This window comes from Pelobates fuscus, chromosome 8, assembly GCF_036172605.1.
Source record: "Pelobates fuscus isolate aPelFus1 chromosome 8, aPelFus1.pri, whole genome shotgun sequence".
NCBI classification, from domain to species: domain Eukaryota; kingdom Metazoa; phylum Chordata; class Amphibia; order Anura; family Pelobatidae; genus Pelobates; species Pelobates fuscus.
In genome coordinates this window covers 120,385,738-120,407,873 of record NC_086324.1, presented here as the reverse complement: position 1 = coordinate 120,407,873, position 22,136 = coordinate 120,385,738, and the positions used below count along the sequence as shown (strand labels likewise).

The following is a 22,136-nucleotide window of genomic DNA, read 5'->3' as shown; positions in this document are numbered from 1 at the left end:
CCCAGAATATGCTGTCCTCTGAGACTCAGTAGGGAGGCTAATGCATGAAAGAGGAGCTGCACGTACTCTAGGCTTCCTGGGAAGAGAGGCTGAACTAACAGGGATGGAGCATATACAAAAATTAGCCCAGATGAGCCCAAACAAAACTGAAACTCTACCTGAGACTAATGAAATATTGGAATTATAATGTGTGTGTGTCAGTGCATGTAACCAAGCTTGTCTGTCAGTGAGCTTATGTGTGTGTGTCACTGATTTTATCTGACAGTGAACATGTACATGCATTTTTGTATGAACTTGTCTGTGTCACAGTTCTCACAGTGCCATCCAGACGGCCAGGCGTCGTCGCCTCACAGGTGCTAGACAAAGGATTTTAACCTGGGCCCTTCTGTATCCTAAGCCATCTTCCCTGCCTGTGAGCCGCTTCAGAACTTCTGGTTCTAGCCCTGCTTACCTGGTATTGTCTACAGCACGGGGGGCTGGACTTTACCTGTGGTTGCTGTCTATCACTCTAAGTCCACCTGAGGCAAATTACTCATTATTCACCTATATAACACTGCCTCTCCTTGAGGGCAGGGTCAGTTCGTTGTTTCATGCTGTCTAAGACTGACTTGGCTTGTGACCCCTGCTTGTGAAATCTTCGTGTTTGCCTGTTTGCCGCCTGCCCTGAACTTTCTGATACCATGCCTTGTTGGTTTTCTCGTACCCGGTTACTGTTCCTGCCTAAGCCCCCGTGCACACATTCACAGCCCATGTACGTATCTATCTATCAATCTATTTATCTATCTATCACACCGAAATGAAATAATCTTCCAGTGCCCCTCCCGATATTTGGTTCTGGGTCAGTCTCTATTCCTCTATGCCAGCCGGTTCACTTGCGTTGTTGGGCACCTGTGTGTAACATATTCAGCCTCACCTTGTGGCATTTGCGCTCAGCGGCCATGCATCTGTATATCTGACTCCTGCAACATGTTGATGGATGCCGGCTGCTGCGGAATCCATGCCAAATTATAGCCCCACGTCCGCCCACGTTGATAACGACCTCAGCGTGCATGTGACGTCACGCAGGAGACGCGCGCACACGTTCTGGGGTTAAAGGACGAATTTCGGCCAATCAGAGCTGAAATAGGCTTATTTAAACTCCTTATGCCTTTTTATTATTGCCTTGTCGTGGTTTCCCTAGTGGTTGTCTGAGAGTATGTTTCTGAGCATTTACTTCTGGTTATGAACTTTGGCTTCGTATTTACTTCCCTGTATTCTGCTATCCCTGACTTCTGGCTTTCCCTAATCGCTGTGTCTCCTTCTGTGTCTCTGACCTCGGCAATTATTCTGACTATTCTTTGGTACGTTAAGTACGGCCATTCTAAGGCCTGGTAAGATGATACCTGTTAGTCCAAGCTGTGACACAATTCTACGTGCTGGATCAACTAGTAGTCGTGAAATTACGACAGGGCCATAGATCCTGTAGAATTGTGTCAGCACATAGCAGCTTGCGAGAGAAAGCTAGAGGAGAATGATCACCGTATGGACCAGTTTGCACAAGCTTTCAGTACGCTTCTTACCCGAGCAATGCACCTACAACCTGAAGCTTCTCCGACTATGTTTTGCACCTTGGCTTCTGAGGTAGACTGGACAGACAGTGGGTTAATCACTGCATTTAAAAAAGGATTATCTGAGACAATTTTGGATGAAATTGCTTCCAAAGAACTACCTAATAAACTAAATGAGTTTATCACATTTGTCATGCAAATTGATAATAGACTTAGAACCAGAGAAACTACCAGAAATAAAACCAGACATATGGCTATGCCTTTAGCACCCCGTTTCTCCAGACCTATTGTTCCTGACCTCCCCGTACAGTCGAACCCGAACCCATGCAGTTGGGGGTCACTAGACTGTCAGAAGCAGAAAGATAATATAGGAGAAAAGAGGGTCTATGACTATACTGCGGTAGAAAAGGACATATGAGGAGTTCTTGTCCCATACTTCCGGAATCCTAAGGGGACAGGTCTTGGGTGTGATGGATATGTCCTCTGGGAATAAGAAAAATAGATTCCTCCTTGGGATTACGGCCAAATGTGATAAGAAGGACTTTTCATGCAAAGCCCTGATAGACTTAGGTGTGGCAGGAAACTTCATTAATATACATTTTTTCAAAAAACATTCCATACGTATCAAGGAGAGATTATCACCTCTGGCCATTGAGGCTATTGACGGGAGACCCCTCTCTCAACCCTTAAATATCCACGAAACCTTGTCCATTAACATTTCCATTGGTGCTCTACACAAGGAAGTCATAACTTTCAAAATAATTGCTTCTCTGTCTTGTCCCATCATTAGGATTCCCTTTGCTTATTAAGCACAATCCTCATATCGACTGGGCAAAAGGGGAGATGTTGGAATGGGGCAAGGACTGTATTGAGAGATGTATGTTACACAGTACTAAGAGAGTGGGCTTCATTACATTACCCACTGCTACGCCTCAGAACCTAGAGGTTCCCATACAATATTGGGACGTTAAGGAGATATTCAGTAAAATCAGTCCAAAATTCTACCTCCTCACAGGTCATATGACTGTTCCATAAATCTATTACCTGGTGCTATGCCACCCAAGGGAGCAGTGTATGCCTAATTGCCACAGGAGAGTAGATTAATTGAAGAATACATCAAAGACTCCCTAAGTAAGGGCCACATACATAAATCATCCTCACCTGCAGGTGCAGGCTTCTTTTTTGTAGGAATAAAAAGATGGAGAGTTACGTTCATGCATTGACTACAGGACACTAAACAAGATCACAATTAAAAATGCCTATCCCATTCCACTCATATCCGAATTGTTTAACAGACTTCAGGGTGCTAAAATCTTTACTAAACTTGACCTCAGGAGTGCATACAATTTGGTAAGGATTAAAGAAAATCACGAGTGGAAAACATCATTTAACACTAGAAGTAGGCACTATGAGTACCTTGTTATGCCCTTTGGGTTATGTAATGTGCCGGCTGTGTTCCAGGACTTTATTAATGCTGTACTCAGGGACTATATTTATTCATTAGTCCTGGTATACCTGGATGATATCCTTATTTATTCTCCTGACCTTCAGACTCACCACAAACAGGTCAAAAAAGTATTGCAATCTTTACTTAATAATCAACTTTATTGTAAACCGGAAAAGTGCATCTTTGATCAGACTGAAGAACAATTTCTGGGGTATAACATTTCGGGCTTCTGGTTTTCAGATGGATCCTCATAAACTATAGGCTGTTCTACATTGGCCATTGCCCAATGGACTAAAAGCCATTCAAATGTTTATTGGGCTTGCCAATTACTACAGAATATTTATTAAAGGGTTCTCTTCTGTGATAGCCGCAATCACCAATATGACACACAAGGGGGGTAACAGTATGAGATGGTCTAAGGACGCTAAAGAGGCTTTTGAACTTTTCAAACAAAGGTTTGCTTCTGCTGATATATTGATACATCCTAACACCAACAAACCCTTCATACTGGAGGTTGATGCCTTTGAAACTGGGGTAGGGGCTGTTCTCTCTCAGAGGGAGAGTCAGGACACCCCTTTGCATCCATGTGGGTACTTTTCTAGAAAGTTGTCCCCCGCTGAGCATAATTAGGATATTGGCCATTATATTAGCACTTAAAGAGTGGTGACATCTTTTTCAGGGTTCCAAGGATCCCATTTTGATCATTACTGACCATGAGAATTTGGCATATATAGGGGACACTAAGCGACTGTCTTCTAGACAGGCTAGATGGTCTTTTTTCCTGTCTCGCTTCAACTTTTTTATAACTTACAGACCTGGTCCCAAAAACATGAAGGCGGATGACCTTGTATTGACAGTTTGATACTGAATCAGTACAGGAACAAGAGACGTCCCCTATTGTTCCACCTGAGTGTATCATTGCTTTCATTGTTCTTTCATTATCTTCACCTCTGCTTGGTGCCATTACGGAGGCTCAGTCTCAGGTGCCATGCAATAAACCACTAGATAAATTATTTGTTCCATTGAGTGAAAGAGAGAATGTCATGAGGGTGTTCCACAACAACGTGACTGCTGGACACCCAGGCATTAATAAATCCATATCCACAATCATGAGATCATTTTGGTGGGATTTTCTCAGAAGAGAATGTGCAGGCCTGTTCAGTTTGCGCAGTTTCAAAAGTTCCTCATAAACTTCCATGGGGCTTGTTGCACCCACTTCCAGTGCCTAGTGTTCCGTGGTCCCATTTGTCCATGGATTTCATTGTGGAACTTCCTAGTTGACCGCTTTTCCAAGATGGCTCATTTTGTTCCACTCAAAAAGTTGCCTTCCTTTCATGAGTTGGTTCTTATTTTTATACGGGAAATTGTCTGTCTGCATGACATTCCTTACAATATTGTGTCTGACAGAGGTTCCCAGTTTGTGTCTCGGTTTTGGAGGGCTTTCAATAAACAGTTGGGCATTGAATTGTCATTTTCGTCCTCTTACCATCCCCAAACCAATGGCACGGCCGAAAGGGCTAATCAGTCATTAGAATTGTATCTGCATTATTTTGTTAAGAGCACTCAGGTTAATTGGTCCGAATTACTGCCCTGGGCCGAGTTTGCTAGGAACAATGCTATTCATGACTCTTCCGGCCATAGCCTATTTCTTGTTAATAACGGTCTTCATCCTACTGTCCTGCCAGCTGTCTTCTCTGACACTGCTATCCCTGCTTTGGATAATCACCTTGCTTCTATTCATGATACTTGGACCAAAGTTCACTCCGTTCTCAAAACCGCAGCTGATCGTTTCAAATTTTATGCAGATTAACGGTGCTGTGCCACCCCTGTTTACCAACTGGTCATCGCGCAATGTTAAACTAAAAGTTCCTAGCATGAAGTTTGCCCCCAGATTCCTTGGTCCATTCGGTATCGTTAGGAGAATGAATGCTGTCTCCTATTCTCTGGCGCTTCCTGCCTCCTTATGTATTCCTAACACCTTTCATGTTTCCCTGCTCAAACCTCTTATCTTAAATGTTCCCCCTCCTCCATTTGTTGTTTCTGTACAGGAGGAGTATGAGGTCTCTTCCATAATCGATTCCAGATTTTCTCGTGCTTCCTTGCAGTATTTGGTTGATTAGAGGGGGTATGGGCCTGCTTGGGTTCCGGCCTCTGACTTTCATGTTGGCTGCAAGATTCGCTCTTTCCATGCCAAGTTTCCTGTCAAGCCTGGTCCTGCCCACTTGGTGGGCGGTCTTTAGGTGGGGGGTAATATAACATATTCAGCCTCACCTTGCGGCGTGCTCCGTGGCCATTAATCTGTATACCTGACACCTGCAACATGTTGATCCACGCCAAATTATATCTCCATGCGCGCAACGTCACGCGGGACACGCAAGCATGTTCTGGGGTCAAAGGACGATTTTCGGTCAATAAAAGCTGAAAAAGGCTTATTTAAACTCCTTATGCCTTTTCATTATTGCCCTGTCATGGTTTCCCTAGTGGTTGTCCAAGAGTGTGTTTCTGAGCGTTTACTTCTGGTTATTGACTTTGGCTTCGTATTGACTTCCCTGTATCTGATATCCCTATTTTCTGGCTTTCCCTAATCGTTGTGTCACCTTCTGTGTCCCTGACCTCAGCAAGTATTCTGACTATTCTTTGGTATGTTAAGTTTGGCCATTCTAAGGCCCGGTAAGACGTTACCTGTTAGTCCTAGCTGTGATACAATTCTACTTGCTGGATCAACTAGTAATCCTGACACTGTGGTAACAGCTATTATATTGCTGATCTTTAACCTGTCTGGCAATCAGGTGCACTTAAGATGATGCCCACAAAGCAAGCCCTTAAAAAAGAAAAGGCAGTACATTGATGCCTTGTCTGCCTGTTCAGGCTTCCCCATACTTTGCATACGTACTTGGGGAAGGAACCTGAGAAGAAACCAGAAGTGAGGAACAGGTTGTCCTGAGACAGAATGTCAGGCTTGAGCTACCACACTGCCTGAAATGGGGATGCTTTCTGTGCACGTAAGGGACAAGAGAGGGAAGCCTGCTATGAGAGACAGCCTGCTGTGTGTCTGTGCATGTATATGCTATGCAATATATGCATAGATGTATGTATTTGGCAGTGTGTGTGTATGCATTGGGCATTGTGTGTATATGGATCTATGTATTAGGCAGCATGTGTGTGGGTGTTTGTATTAGGCAGTTTATGTGTGTATGTAGGTAACAGGCAGTGTATGAATATAGACGTCCCCTTTCTCTAAAGGTCTCTCTAACCTCTTGCTTGACCTGTTTCTCCAGTCTCTTTCTTATTATGTGCCTATCTTAAAAGCTTTAAAAAGAACAAGCAGGAACTTCTCTATCTTTTTATTTTTTTACTTTTTATTCTTTATTTAATAGATTTAGTTTTATTTGGGGGGGGAGGGTACAGAAAAGAAGGGTCACACAGGGTTAAAGGTTATTATTGGCCCCTTCATGACCTGGCTATCGTGGGAAATTTGTGTATCGCTATTGTAGCGTAATACTGCGGTGGGTGGGGGACAAGGTGGTTTGGCGGGGGGTCTGGTTTGTCGTACCTTTGCCCTTTTGGTCCAACTGTTCGGTTGATTCACCGGGTTCTAGTGTGGTATGCGTCCTGTTATGTAAGCCCGGCATACCGGCTAGATATGGTCGCCTTCCTATTGTTCTCCTTATTGCTTTCTCCAGTGCGTTTGTGCGCATTAGTCGCTCACTGAATAGTTTAGACTCCCCCTTGTTACTGCCCTCTTCCGATGCTCCGATCAGAGAGCTTTATATATCCCTTTCCTACCAGTGTGTCAGGATTACTAATTGATCCAGCACGCAGAATTGTGTCACACCTAGTACTAAGGATAACGTCTAACCAGACCTTAGAATGGCCGGACTTAAGGTATCCAAGAATAGTCAGAATACTTGCCGAGGTCAGGGATACAGAATCAGATACAACGATGAGAAAAAGCCAAAAGTCAAGGATGCCAGGAATCAGGGAAGTCAGAACAAAGCCAAAGTCAAATACCAAAATATCAAGATCAGGAACGCACTCTTGGATTACCATCAGGCAGAAACCATGACAGGGCAATGAGAGAAAAAATGAAAAAAATATGTTTAAATAACCCTCCTGTTATTCCGATTGGCTGTACTTGGCCCTGGATCCCAAAAACGTGCGTGCGCTTGACGTCATCCTCAACTTAGGTGGTCATGGGGCTATATAGGGGCATAGATCCGCAGCAGTCAGCGTCCCTAGACATGCTGGGTTTATCAGGTATCCGGGCGCACGGTTCATGATGGGCACAACTATTCCTGTCAGGACGGTAAATACCATCAAACACATTTCTATAAGCGGATGAATTTGTTTACACAGTGCTATCCAGTTAGTGCTCAACTTTGATGTAGTTTACGGTCTGTCTCGTACACTGTTATTTACTTTTCCATGTTTCTTTGTGAGATGCTCATACACCATGCACCTCTCTTGTAGTTCGTGTTGTGTGAGGGTGGAAGGTGAGGGGGAGGCTGGATGGGAGGTAAAGGGGGGGGAGCATGGGGTGTGCGCACACCCCCTTTCCATCAACCGTCTTTGCTCTTGTATTGTCCGAGGATGTTTATTCATTATCATGAATTTAGAATTTTATAGATTTTTTGGCCACCTGGCCGCCAAAGAGACCTTGTTAAGGAGCTGTTGTTCCTTCGCGGGGAGTCCATCAGTGGGCTTGGATAGCAAGACGGACCATGGGTCCAAGTCTATGTGCATTCAAAGATATCTGTCAGCAATGTCTGAACTTGCTTCCAGAATCCACAACATGTGTATAAACGTGCCCCTAATTCCACACCCCATTCAGCATGTGTATGTTGTGGTTTTGCCCATACACACACACACACACACACACACACACTGACAGATATACACTCACTCACTGACACACACACACACACACACACAGAAACTCACTGACAGACATTCACTCACTGACACACACACACATACACTCACACACATACACTCACACATACATTCACTGACAGACATATGCTCACTCACTGACAGATGCACACACACACATACTCACACACACACACAGACTCTTACTGACCGACATACACTCACACACACATACACACACTCACTGACAGATGCACACACACACACAGACTCTCACTGATAGACATTCACTCACTCACTGACAGACACACACACACACAGACACACACACAGACACTGACTCACTGACATACACTCACTGACAGACACACACAAACACTCAAACACTCACCTCCTTGGGGTCCAGTATGGGGCAGCACCTCACTCCTCCCGCCCGCTGTTTAGTATGCTGGGCCGGAATAGCGTCATATTCTGGCTCTCTGCATCACAGAGGGCACATGAGGGAGGAGTGACCGCCTGCCTGCTCCATCCCCTCTCCTGCAGTCACCGACATTTGATGGCAGAGCAGGCACCTGTCATCAAGATAAGAAGGTGCCTGCTCTGCCATACTGTGACAGGACTTCTCTGGGCACCCCCACCTTTGGGCGCCTGGAGGAGCGGTCTGGCGCTGGGGTGGGGGCATCTCAAGACAGGGGGAGCCCAGCAGGAAATTTACCGGTGGGCACCCCAAGCAGGCTGGCGCCGTAGGCAAATGTCTAGTTCGCCGAACGGTGGCGCCGGACCTGGTCACCAAAATGGATCTTTGTCCAGTGTGGCAGAAATTCTTGCATCGGCACTGGCATGATCCACCTATCACATAATCCCATATCAGACGGGTTTATTGAGTGAGAAAAAATACAAACCTTCTAAGAAACATTAAGCCTTTTTTCTGGTCTTGGAGGAGTTTGCCCACTGCAGGACCTGCAGGTAAATCTGAAGGTAATTTATAGTTTTATTACTCTTTCAAATTTTTATATATATTCTAAATAATATATTGAGGCTTAAGCAATTGAATCAATTCTTGCACATTGTGTCACCTTAAAAAAAAAAAGAAAAAAAAAAGGACATGATCGTTTCCCCCAAACTGACTGCACTTTGTATAAATGTTAATGTAACCAAAGAAAGGACATGATGAACTACTTTATCCTAGTGTTCAGTACATTTTACCAGTATATCATAATTGACTGACAATGATAATTCAGTAGATGTGCCATGTATGTGCTATGAGCAATCGATCATTAGCAACATAGAGCTGCAGGGGATGTGCCGCAGAAAAGAATATTCATTAGGAACAAACACAGAATGAACTCTATGCCTAGGACAAGAAACACGTGAATTGAAAACACAAGCAGAAAAAAAATCTAGTATTGTTTGTAAACAGTGAAATTATATATATATATTTTTATTGTATTTTACAAAATAAAATGTAAATGAATTAAAAATAGGAAAATATTCACTGAAGTACAAGATTACATCTGCATTTTGAATGTAAGTAATTTAAAAAGATGGTTTTACATTGCTTCAGTTTCTTTAGGTTGAAAAAAAAACCTGTATTAGGCCACCCTGAATCAAGCTTGGTAGCCCTGTTGATGATGATGGTTGGCTCCTATATGGCATTCTTTACAAGTCAATAAGAAAAATTCACAAGTCATGGACAAGCCATTTACTATGAAGAAACCAGGAAAACGTATTATGGAAGCAGTAAACTACTTTGGGAAACTAGTTAAAGGAACACTCCAAGCATCGTAACAGTACAGCATACTGTAGTGGTTATGGTGCCAGCAGTGCACTTGTTCCTCCCAATGTTAATAGTCAAACTGCTTTTTAACAATTTAACTTTTTACCTAGGGTTAACTGGATGCTGCTTCTTACAGTGAGAAGGTATCATCACCGAGCAAAGTTTAAGCCCCATAAGTCCGGGCTTAGCTCAGGAGAGGTGATGGGGCTCCTGTACTGCCCAGTCTACTTTCTAGTTGCTTGCCCTGGAATACTGGAACTTTTCCACCCGAGCAGGCTGCAGCTTTCCTTCCAGGCAGTTATCGTACACGCTGCCTACTCCTCTGCAGTCTTTCTTTCAGGCAGGTATCGTACCATCTGCCTATTCCTCTGCAGCTCTTATTCCAGGGAGGTATGCACCTCTGCCCGCAATGTGAAAGTTTGTCTTTATAAAGACTAGACGTGCAATTTGTCTTCATTCGGATGAATGTCGTTCAATTCAGATGCTTACAAATGTCCGAAGTTTGAATTGCCAAAGTTCAGAATTGCCAAAGTTCTGAAGTGCTTCGGATTTCTGAAAAGTTGCAATACAAGTGGTTAGGGGCTAGGGTTAGGGTCCGAAATTGCCGAACTGCTGAACCGAACCAAAGGCCATTGGTCCGACTTGTCGAAGCAGATGATTTTTTTTACTTACCTGAATTTCCAAACCGAAACAAATGTTTTGCCCATGCACATCCCTAATAAAGACACTTGTGGCTCGCAGAATTAGCTTTCTTTCTTTTGTCCCAGGGCTAGAGGGATTGTACAGCCAGCCAACAAATACAACTCTGTTACTGGGACCCCTAAAAATCCACACAGGACACACCGTTCCAAAAGCAACTAACATAGAGCTTCTGGATTCCACTTCTGGCTGTAAAAAGGCAAAGAGCGGGGGCAGGGCTTGAACGCCATGAAGACAGGACATAGCAGGCTTTAGCTCCTGATAGATCCTTGTATTCCTGAGTCTTAAGGGATATTATTACCCCATCAGTCGACTAATTCACAGGTGCCAGGTACCTCATTGGTGCAGACTCCGGGTCTAACATCTGTTACGGTGGTGCAGCTGAGTCTTCTGACCTTTTGTGGCCTAGTCTACTCGGTGAGGGAAGCAGACGATCTCTCAGTCTGAGACTGTAAGACTGTAAGACTTTTCTGCTGTTACCCGAGCCCTGTATCCCCCTCCCCCCTGGCCGGTGGGGATTATCCTGGTCCCCACCAAGTAAAGCATACTTAACATCCTGCTGTGCCTGGGTGACTTTCTTTAGACAGCTCCCAAGCGGCCTAATTAAAATGGGTGGGTGGAGAGCTTTCAAAAAGCTTTTGATGCTATCTGCCTGGGGTTCTGGCAGAGCCTGTGGAGGAAGCAAGCTACACCCAGTAACAAAGCTTTTGGTGGCATTACTCTTTACTAGTCTCTCTTGTGTAGCCAGACACTTTGCCCTGCTTTGACTCACACTTGATTATTTCCTTTTATAAATATAAAAAAGGGCATGGTCAACATTATATGTTACTCTTGACTCCAAACATGTCATTTACACTCTTGCTAAATTGTCAGTATCAGGTTGTCTATTAAACTATGCACTGCTAAAAAAAAATGAATTAAAACATGTCAGGGATCAGCTCACAACGACTTCCGGTAAGAAGTTAGCAAAATATTTGACTACTCACATTGAAGGGGGCACCTCAATATAAGTAGTGAAATTGTTGGCTAATCGTTTCTTAAAGAAAACTACACTATAGTGAGCTGTAGTGGCACTATAACCACAACAGCTCGCAAAGTTTCTTTAAAAATAAATAAAATGTAGGAAAAATAATGTAGAAATCCCACGTACACACAATCCAGGAGGCAGAGACCTGCTGTCACTATTGCATGGTTCTGCAGATTGGTACATCAAATACGGTTGCCTGACATCTACAACATATTAACCAAGCCTACATATTTTAGGAGTAATTTACAAACTGTTTCTTCATTAACAGTGGAACTGCAATTCTTATTTTATTTTGATAGTTCATAAATAACCGATTTGGAGATTTCCTTTCCTCAAGATGGTATTTTACTTGATGCTATTCATTTTACAAAAGTCAGTGTCCCAGTCACCCTCATACATGGGCACCCTCACAGACCGTAACTCTCATAAACCACAATCATCACACACACAGCACAGTCTTACGATAAAAACAATGCAAATATCAAAACCACAAGCATATACATAATACAATGAAAGCAGTTTCCCCACACAGATACATAAACACATATGCATTCCAGAAACAGTCATGGATACACACACATTGTAAGGAACCACTTCCTTATCGTTGCCAAATCATACCTTTCTCTGAGGTTCCAGAGAGGCCTGGAGTAATTGCTGGGCAGGCGAGGCGGCCGCTCTCTCGCATGGCATACAATATTCAATTTCTTGCAAGGGGCATCCGCAGACCCGTCCTCCCCCCTTTTGGACGGGTGGTTGTTATCCTGGTCCCCACTGGTCTGCCACACGCTTCACGGAGAATCAAGGATACTGTACCCAATCCAGCTTCGCACGCAGCTCCCCCTGTTAAGATGGCGGCTGCACCCCCAGCTCATGGCTCTGAACCTACACAGTCCAAGAAAGAATGCCCTGCGGTGTTGAGAAATCTCTAAAGAGACTGGATGACAAATTTGACCGCTCCTGGGCCTCTCTGCAGGCATGCCAAGTGGCAGTGTCATCTTAGCCTCGGTGAAAAACAGGTGGACAGAGTATGGAGGAGTGTGTGCCTACACTGGGCCTTAACCTTCCACAAGCAAATGCATCTCATACAAGTGGCTCTCCTGGGTCGAGGGTCAATTGGGGCAAGACCCCACAGAGTCATCCACACCGACAGATGGCCAACTGCAGGCAGCGGTACTATATTACCATAGCCTCTTGTTTCCCTTTTATCTGGAAGGACTTGGACAAAATCAGCCAGGTCTGTGGCACAGTGATGCTGCCCTTCATACCGCCTCGGGGCTGGAGAGAGGCCCTACACTGCACCTTTCTTGCTGCTGCATTAAACAACCTCAATTACTTCACCAAGTGGTTGTGGGCATAGGCTCAGCACACATATACTACCTGGGCAGCAGCCTTGTATCTCATACTCTGGGACTGCAGCGTAACCTGTCTACATGATTACATCAATAGAGTGTTTGATCTGTAACTAATGTCTCTGCTTATTCTTATTGAATTGCTTGTCTTTCCTTAATGCTGTACAGTAATCTTGTCCCCAACCATGTTCCAGTGGTTCTCTAGCATGCACTACACTCATGTCTCTCTGCCTTTATCCTGCTGATCTTCACTCTAACACTAAGACATGTTTGTCTTCTTATATTTTTTACATATCAAGAACCACCTTGTCGACTACCCCTATTCTGTAAAACTTTATTTTTTTAATCCAGTGGTATTCTATTTTGTTAAACTAGTTTATTAGCATTACGTACCTGGCATCCAGGGGAAAGGAAGGTTGGACAGCAACATCGGTGGACAGTGAACCTGCCTTGCGATCATCCAAACTCTCCCACGAACTGTGAGCCAGCCAGATAGAGATTTTTATTTTGAGATTTGCATTTTAAATCTTGGATAAGAATAAAACTGTGAATACTATCAGAGACTCACATATCGTTTATTTTGCGAAATACACTGTGTGGCCAGTACAAGCCCCTGAACCAGATATCAATTAGGACGAAACTCAGACTGAATACAAGTGTATTATAACAAGGTGAGAGTTCCACCCGTAGGGTGAAAGTGGTGAAGGTTTTTCACCTAACATTATTACATCATTTAAGTTCTCATTTCCCAGATTCCTATTTATGTTGAAACTCTGGGAATCCTGGAGGATCTAGAAGGAGCCTCTATATTTCACCGTGGACTGTAAGATCCTGGAATCACTAAAAGAACATTGTGTGCATATTGTGAGAATATCTTAGCTTGCATGAACTTTCTGCTAAATTATATTTCTTCCATATAAGTTCTAATAATATCTTAATCTTCAAATTTGAGAGTTATTTCCAGTTTTGTGCGCTAACTCACTGTTTTAAATATTGGGTTTCTGAGTTTCTATACTTAGGATGAATTAGAGGATAGCGGTTATACAGGTTATTTAAGAGATAATGTACATATTTTATATATATACTTCTTAAAGGGCAAGTGCCTCAGATTAATACCTATTAGGTTATTAGCATTTTAAGTAGAACTTGCTGGATTGCTGGATTGTGTGTTAATTCCTCTTTCCTCATAGCTAGACGTGATAGATTAGCCTCAACTATATTAACCCCCATAAAAATGTGCAGTTTTACTAAAAGGCATGTTGTTGTCTAATGATCTTTGTTACTATAACGCTTGTATGAGCTGTCGTGGCTGTACCAGCTTGTTTATAATTTTATGCCAAACAAAAATAAAGAATTAAACAAAAAATATAATGTAAAAGAAACTATGGAGAATATATATATATAAAGTAACATAATTTTAGCACAACCTGTAATTAACTTTTAGTATGCAGTTAGGTTATGCTAAAACTGAGGAAACACTAGTTCATTTTTAAACACTACATCATTTGTTTCCTCTGCATAGTAACTAACAAACTAATACAGATGTAGAGACATTCACAGTTGGATTTAATGTTATCTGATGACAAAGCAAACACTCTGTAGTTGTTTATTGCATTCTTAATACAAAACTAAGAACAAGGTTAGAGGCCTATAATTAGGATTTAAATGTTGATTGAACATAATCATAAAACTCCCTTGCTAAAAAGATAAAAAATAAAAACATAGATTTTAATGGCAGATGTCACTCAAGGTTGGAGGTGATTGTCCTTTTAATGCACCAAGAAGAGAATGCATTAAAAACATGCACATAAATAAATAAATTAATAATAAAACCAACATTCACCTCTGAAGGTCAGTTACAACAAATCCTGAGGTTCTGAAAAAATCTACAGAAACCAAAACGTGGCTGAGACTACTTAGTCAATCTTGCATATTCTAAAATGTATGCAATCTTTATTGGAACAAGGAACCAAAAAACAAAGTTTCGACCCCTTAGGGCCTTTGTCAAGGCCCTAAGGGGTCGAAACTTTGTTTTTTGGTTCCTTGTTCCAATAAAGATTGCATACATTTTGGAATATGCTGGAGTGTCTGGATTATTCTTTATATTTAAATGCTTCCATTGGTCCTTTTGTGGTACTGGGACTTATCCACTAGAGCACCCTGAATTCCAGACGAAGGATTGAGTGCACTTCCATCACCTACATATGCTACTTAGTCAATCTTGACTTTTTCTCCTTTTCTGACTGCATAATTTCCCCAGCACAAAATGTACGGAAATGCTTCTCACAGATGCATGTTCCCTGCATCCTAATCTCTAAGCTCCATAAGAAGCTTTCGATTGGCCAGGAGACCATGAGTACTGATGATCTCCTGGTAACGAATGTTGGGTGATGGACTTTCTCTCCGTTGGATTAGAAGTAACTTGACTCTTTATTTAGGGCACTGTGTGGGGTCCAGTAATCAAACTGTATTTTAAACACACCAGGTTCTTAACTCAGGAGTGTTTCTATGAGGGAAAACCCTAAACGTATCCTTGCACAGAATAGTTTTTACATAGTCAAGCTGTAATAAAATAAGAAACCTATATCTACACAATACAGTAAAAGTCATTAATTTGGTTTCATGAACTTGGGAAGCTTTCATTTGTGGTTTTCATGAATGATGCTGCTCACGTTCAAGTCAGCAGTGCATGTGTATGTCTGTGTGGTTGGTGTAAAGCAGTAGAAAGCTAAAAAAACAACTACAAGTTGAGCTCATAATATGTGTCTACCCGGGCCTAACAGTGAATTTCCACCTTATGCGCATTATCAAGATTTTGATTCACAATTTCTCTGTGGTATGAAGTGTCTCTGTGTTTATGAATTCAGGGATGTATTTATATGAAAAGTCACCCATGAGACTTGCCTTGTGGAGCGAGTTGTTTTAACTAGCTCAAAATAATTTTCTACATCTCCCTTGTTTAAAGGGTTCCTCAATGCATCAAAACAACTTTGGCTGTGACTAACACAACCTACATAAACACTATATTACATTTTCCTACTTTGTTAATTGAATGTTAATCACATACAGGATGCTATCGCAGACAATAGCAGGGTATTAACAGAGCAAAAGAGAAGACATTTTAAATATAATACACTGCAATAAGTGAAGTTAAAAAAATGTAGACTCTTTTCCAGGAAGTGTGTAGGGAGGCTGTGTGAGCGAAAGGGGAGGTGTGGCTAGGGCTGCATTAACAAAGGCACTTTTCAGCGTAATGAGACTGCAGGAGCATGTACAGTTGTTTTGGCGCTTATAGTGTCCCTTTCATATTGTGGTCCAAAGCCCTGACATCATTGAAGAAAAAAAAAATCTCACACCTGCCATGCAACAGGTAGGAGATGCTTATCTCTGGATTGATAGTGGGATCTCAGTCTTTTAAGCACCAAAGACCACAGCAGTACTCTATGAATTATCTGTTGCGTCAATGATTTGACAAAATTGACTTCCAATGCAGCTCATTATTGGTCACAAGTATGCAATCTTCTCTCTTTTTTTTTTAGGTATGTTCATCATAATTCACTGCTTATAATAGATTTCATATCATGAACTATTCCAGTAATTTCTTGTGACCTATGCCTATTCATTTGTTACCAGCATTCTTGTCTGTTATTTTTAAAACAATTTGAAAGATTCTTAAAATATCTTCTTCGGGGCTCAAAGTCATGTCTTCTGTATTGAGAGTAACTGTAAGTACGTAGGTCTCCAAGGACCTTAGGATCTGTTTGTGTCTGCAAAAACTCTAAACTGATGTAGAAAATGTATAGTGCATCTGAGCAGGACATGATCTAAAATGCAAAGACAAAGGGACATGTGAAGGAACAGGATAAGAATAAATGTTCTTGAGTGACCTGGTCAAAGTTATACATTGAGATTCGTTCACTAAACATTGAAATGTTTTACACTGAAATTACAAAAATGTAACATAGAATACCCAATTTGAAAAAACAATAAATGAATAGTAAAAATATAATTAGGTAGCTATTTTGACCAAATTGTTCAGTTTGACCCATTTTGGGTTTTTAAAATGTGACAAAATTTGACAATCACAACTGGTTCTTGACACGGCAAATTTATCAGAATTTAAATAACGGTATACTTCAGATACAGACACATTGAAAAATATTGTCATGAAATCTGCTATATTCATTTTCCAAAATATGAATTGTGTTGACAACTGGCTTCCAAAATGTAGATCAAAACTGACAAGATGGAAAAATGCTCAATATTACTGAGTAGAAAGCAAAGGGGTTTTGTTTATTCTCAAAACTATTTAGACTTGAGTAGCCATGTTACTATAGATGAGTTTGCGAAATGTTCCATGTCAGCTATATTTATAAATGGTGCAATTTGCTTCTCCATTCACTTACAATTCAGTCTTTATAAATAAACCTCAGAGACGTTTAATCGCTATACTCAAAATTCTAAACATGGCAAAGTTTAGTTTGAAATGGACAAACTATGACTACAGATGACTTGAACAATTTAATTTTTTGCCTTATTTTTACCAGCCAGATGTTCATTTGCTGCAGTTCAGTTTAGTGAATTAACTTAAAAGTGTTTCATTAGTAAATAGTTAACTTTGGTGAATTAAAAAAAAAAAATGGAATAGTCAAACCTCAGGCCAATACAGCCTATTTTGAAAACACATGTGATTTTGCTAATTTTTAACTCGTTATGTTGGCTTTATTTATTTTTTATTTTTTTATTTTTTTATCATTCATTGTGTAGTGGATAAACCCCCAAGTATTAAACTAGCTGGTTCTGGTACAACTAAAGCATTTTAGAATTGATTCTCTTAGCAGACTAAGGTGAGTAACCCCTATTCTGCTAAGAGAATCCAGAACTATATTTCAAATGGTTGCAAATAGGATGTTTTGCTAACATTTTTACTTATCAGTCAGAATATATTTCAAAGCATGTTTTAATAATAAAAAAAAAAAAATGGAAATTTACAATACTAGAAATAATTGATTCAATAAATTAGGATAATTTTGCAATCTACTTTTAGAATAATTGTACACTTGCTCTATATCATTAGATTGTCTGTTGCCTATTTTTACATTTCTATTGAGTGATACTAATGAATCTGTGCAGTAGAAAATTTTGCATATGAATGCAATATCTCCAAATTCTATTTTTACTTACAGGAAACCTTCATCTGACACAAGTAGAGTTTATGTTCACTGTGGAGCTATTTACAGAATGTCTTTGAGTAGAACTCATAAATCTTTTTCTTTTTATATAATGCTTTTAGGCTTTGGCTAGTTCTGTGGACATGTTAATACAATAGACTACTGAACTGAAAATACAAAAATAGAAAAAAAAAAACACAAAAAAAATAAAATAAAATAATCTTTCAGTGACATCAGTTCTGAATATCAGTGATAATTTCTCTACACACAAATTGATTTCAAACAGATCCACTAATTAATTAAACAATTCATTACTAACTTTATTTTTTTTTTTTTTTTACTTGAAGAGAGGTAGTAATTATAAATAATACTCATAGCCAATCAGAACACATACAAAAATAAAATTATAATAAAATAAATATATATATATATCCCCAAATAATCCAACAGGTATTAAATTCGTCTTCTGCGTATCTTTTTTAAATATAATCATAACTGCTATTATGAGCATATTGTGCTATTCTAACTTTTCATGGGATTAAAGGGATTCATAATGGCACTTGTCATTCTGTGACAAATTAATATTTGCAATTTTGCTATTATCATAGATTGTTGTCAAAAAGTATAAAAGTGAGTAGTTTTCAACTGGTTTAGCTGCTACACAGAGCAAGCTATTTCGGAAGTCCATTAATACATCGTCTACCCTTTATGGGTGATAATTTCATTTTCTACTACCGGTGATCCGCTCTCGCAAGGCAGATAAGCATTCTGCATTGCACAGTCCAGTGGATGAGGCATTACTGGTATGTAGCGTCTGACAGCAAAACAACAAGTGCCTGGTAATGGTGTCACGTTTCCTGAATTCATATAGATGCATGTTAACCCTTTAAGTGCCATTAGGAAAAACAATGAGCTGCTTTTGCAATGTGCGAGACTGGTGTTTACTACTTGGGATTAACACTTTCTCCTCCATCACTGGAGTCACTACTTGTTTATGGCAATGCACTCTTCATACCCTCTTTATCTGAAGGAGCCATTTGGGAATTGGCCACTAAGTGGAGAGAGAGCGCTTGGAAATATTGTGATGGCTATTATTATACCCTTAATGGGATTTGAAACTGGGCGGGGTCATAATGGCCTACATACACATATGTCAAGTTTGGCAAACTGTGACTCTTGTGATTTAACATTAGTAGCAGAAATATTGGTGAGGTGCCCTGTGACATGCACTTGTTATTTTCTGTCATTCAATTACAAGTAATCATTGTGTTGTTTATCTGAAGCAAGAATTATGTTATATGTCTATAAGTGTGTGTAATGCCAGGTTATACCTATGTATAACAATCCACAAGACAATACACCACCCTACACAGCAGCTCTGACTATGGAGAACTTTAAGAACTACAACATCCATAGCATTCTGCCTGGCAACTTGCAAGATACATGAAGTTTGTTTATACAGTTACACAGTCTGCCCCAGTCTAAGACTTTCTTTATATTTTCCTTTCTGACACTCAAAGGAAATAAAATAAGGGACCAACAGGGACTCTATGCCAAGCAGATGTTATATTTGGAATAAAGCGAATGTTTGGACTTTAGGGGGTTGTGGGGGGTGTGAGTTTTTTTTTTCTCTTACCAGTCACCTGAAGTCAGATCTCTGAGGAAGTGTCTAAGAAGAACCAATTACCCAGTTGGTGGGGAGTCCAGAACTTCCCCTGCGTTAAGAGGCTCCACACATACTCCAAGCAAGCTGAACATAGTATTATATCCAGAATCCATTCACTGGTGTCTGCTGTGCGTGCTCCTCCAGCTAAAGGCTCCCTTCCATTAGGAGCCTCCGTGGGATCTTCAGAAATAGATGGGGTGGCTTCCAGACTTCAGCAGTCCATGTCATGAGCCAGAGATGGTGCCAAGTCTTCTGTCCATGTAAACGTTCTATTCTCGTGTTGATCCAGGTAAAACAATTTTACCGGGTGGAAATGATGCTCAACGTGTGCCTCTCATACATTCTCCTCCAATACTGGTGATTTTTCCTTCTCTATTTGGGTATTAATTCTGCAGCTCAGAGTCCCACGCAATATCCAGCTCTAGAGCTCCACACAGGGGGCACTGAGACTCCCACAAGTCTGCACTCCCTCCTGCTGCTCCTGCCATGAACAGCAGCTAAATAGCACCAAATCACTGTATCAGCACTTTGGAACTTTTACACGGCAGGTCTGTCTGTGCTCCTCACTGTCCCCCTCCTCTCTTGCCAGCTCTGAATGGGTCTTTCCTTCATCACTCACTGCTCCTTCCATCTCTATGCCTTTTCAATGACTTTACAGTATGAAGACATCCTCTTTTCTCCACTGTGGCTAGCAGTGACATTTTAATGCTATCCTGCTAACCCGCTTCTCTTTGCCTCCTGCCTGATTATTCATTTCTTCCTCCTCTTCCCTGTCTTTGTCAGGAATAACAGCTCTGCCTCTTCCATCCCTGCTGCTGATACAGTCAATCTACGACTACGTTCTTCTTGCTAGATCCCTTTCAAAGCCATATAATTGTTTAAAATCACTCCCTGAATTTATTGCATGAGCCAGCGTGTAATGAAAAAAAGAAAGTGTCACTGTCATAATATATGATTAAACAGTAAACAGGTAATTGGTGTTTAACACATTACTGTCTAAACTTGCCAAGCTACTGAATTTTAACATTAAACCAGTTTTTACTATTTAACCCTTTTCTTGCATATCTGACCATATTGGAAAGGAAAAGCAAAAATCATTCTCAAAGTAAGTAGGTAAAAGGTAGCAATTGGCAAAATGTAGCCATTGGCAAAAGAATACATAGCAAATCTGCAGCTAAAATAATTTACCATTAACCATTTGTGATTAGCCATTTGATTAACATATTGCTCAGACCTTTTATTCTAATTTTATACAAATTTTAGAGATGGGAAAACCACTAGAGTGCTACAAGGTGTACATACTACCTCGAAAATTATTCTATAGACCTTCCTGGTGCACTTAGCACTTTAACAGTCTTACCAGGAGCCCTTTATGTCTGTTGTGCTAGCAAGGATGAAAATGTTTTTCTAGTCTACAGGGCTAGCAGGTGTTCATAACCCAAACTACCTTATAGTAGGGGTTGGTGGAGTGAGGATGATCTGACTATGATCACGGACAATATATAAAACATACAACTGTACAAAATGTGAAAATAATGTAGTGACAATTTAGCTCATGGGACAGTCAAATGGATACATTACAAAAAAAATGTGAATCAGTAATAAATCCTGAAAGTTTTTTTGTTTTTTTTTATAATTTGTTTACTGTTTTCAATAAAATTAAACTTTTTTTTTAATTAGTATTGCTATTTAGAAATGCATAGACTATTGAAACGCAGAGAACATTTTACACTATGTCTAGAAAGGGTAACCTGTTTAGAAATACATTGTGACTTGGCTAGCCTGATTTGAACCTTGTTTTTATGTGACATCCGGATTTAGTCTACTCTGTTACCCAATGAGTTTAGAGTTTCATTCAGCTATCATTTATCTCCTGGAAAGTTTATTCATAGATTATTTTTATTAGTTTAAGTTTGTTCTACTTTAAGCAGTATACTGATTTGTCTCCATTCCTAAGTCACTACAATCTAAGTGACCAGGTCCTAGTTAGTAGGAAGTTTCCTATGCTCATATGTCTTATGGGGATTTCTACTAACACTACAATTGTGCATTTTTCCCTTTTTAGATATATTTACTATACTGTTATAATATCATGTGATAATATAATATCATGTGATAATTTCATTTTTTTTTTCTGCAGAAAGAAGGAGGTAGGGAGGCAAATATATATTTCCTAACTTTCTTGTGCATCTTCCAACTCATGGAGTTGGTATCTGAGAAGTGAATTTTGTTTTTGTGAGACGGTAGAAGTAAATCCAGCCCTGTATGTGAAGAGACTGGTTGTTACTGTATTTTTGCCCAGCTCAGAGTACATTCTCTTCTGGCTCTGGTTGTCACCAGCAAACTAGATAATTTGAGGGTTAAATATGTTAACCTAGAAAAGTTGTTATATTTGAGTTCTCCTCTTAGATCCGATCCTTTCTTGTAATGATAAAGGCTTTATTCCCAGGGACCATGCATGATGTTTCTGTATGCAGAATGTGGAGCCAATAGCTTTATTTTATCTGTTAGGCAAATTGCTGCTTTTATCTCTTTGCTGTGATGAGAAAACCCGGGAGAGGAAAGGTGACCTTCAGTTTGT

The 22,136-nt window shown here is 40.5% G+C and overlaps 1 protein-coding gene across 1 annotated transcript in view; it reads right to left on the bottom strand.

Moving 5' to 3' along the window:
• Positions 1 to 20,376, bottom strand: part of LOC134571714 (ATP-sensitive inward rectifier potassium channel 12) — an 87,231-nt gene extending 66,855 nt beyond the window's left edge. Inside the window, exon 1 of the mRNA XM_063430253.1 lies at positions 19,526 to 20,376. The gene's annotated coding sequence lies outside the window, so the exon portion shown is untranslated. The remainder of the gene's footprint in view (positions 1 to 19,525) is intronic.
• Positions 20,377 to 22,136: the final 1,760 nt, after the last annotated feature.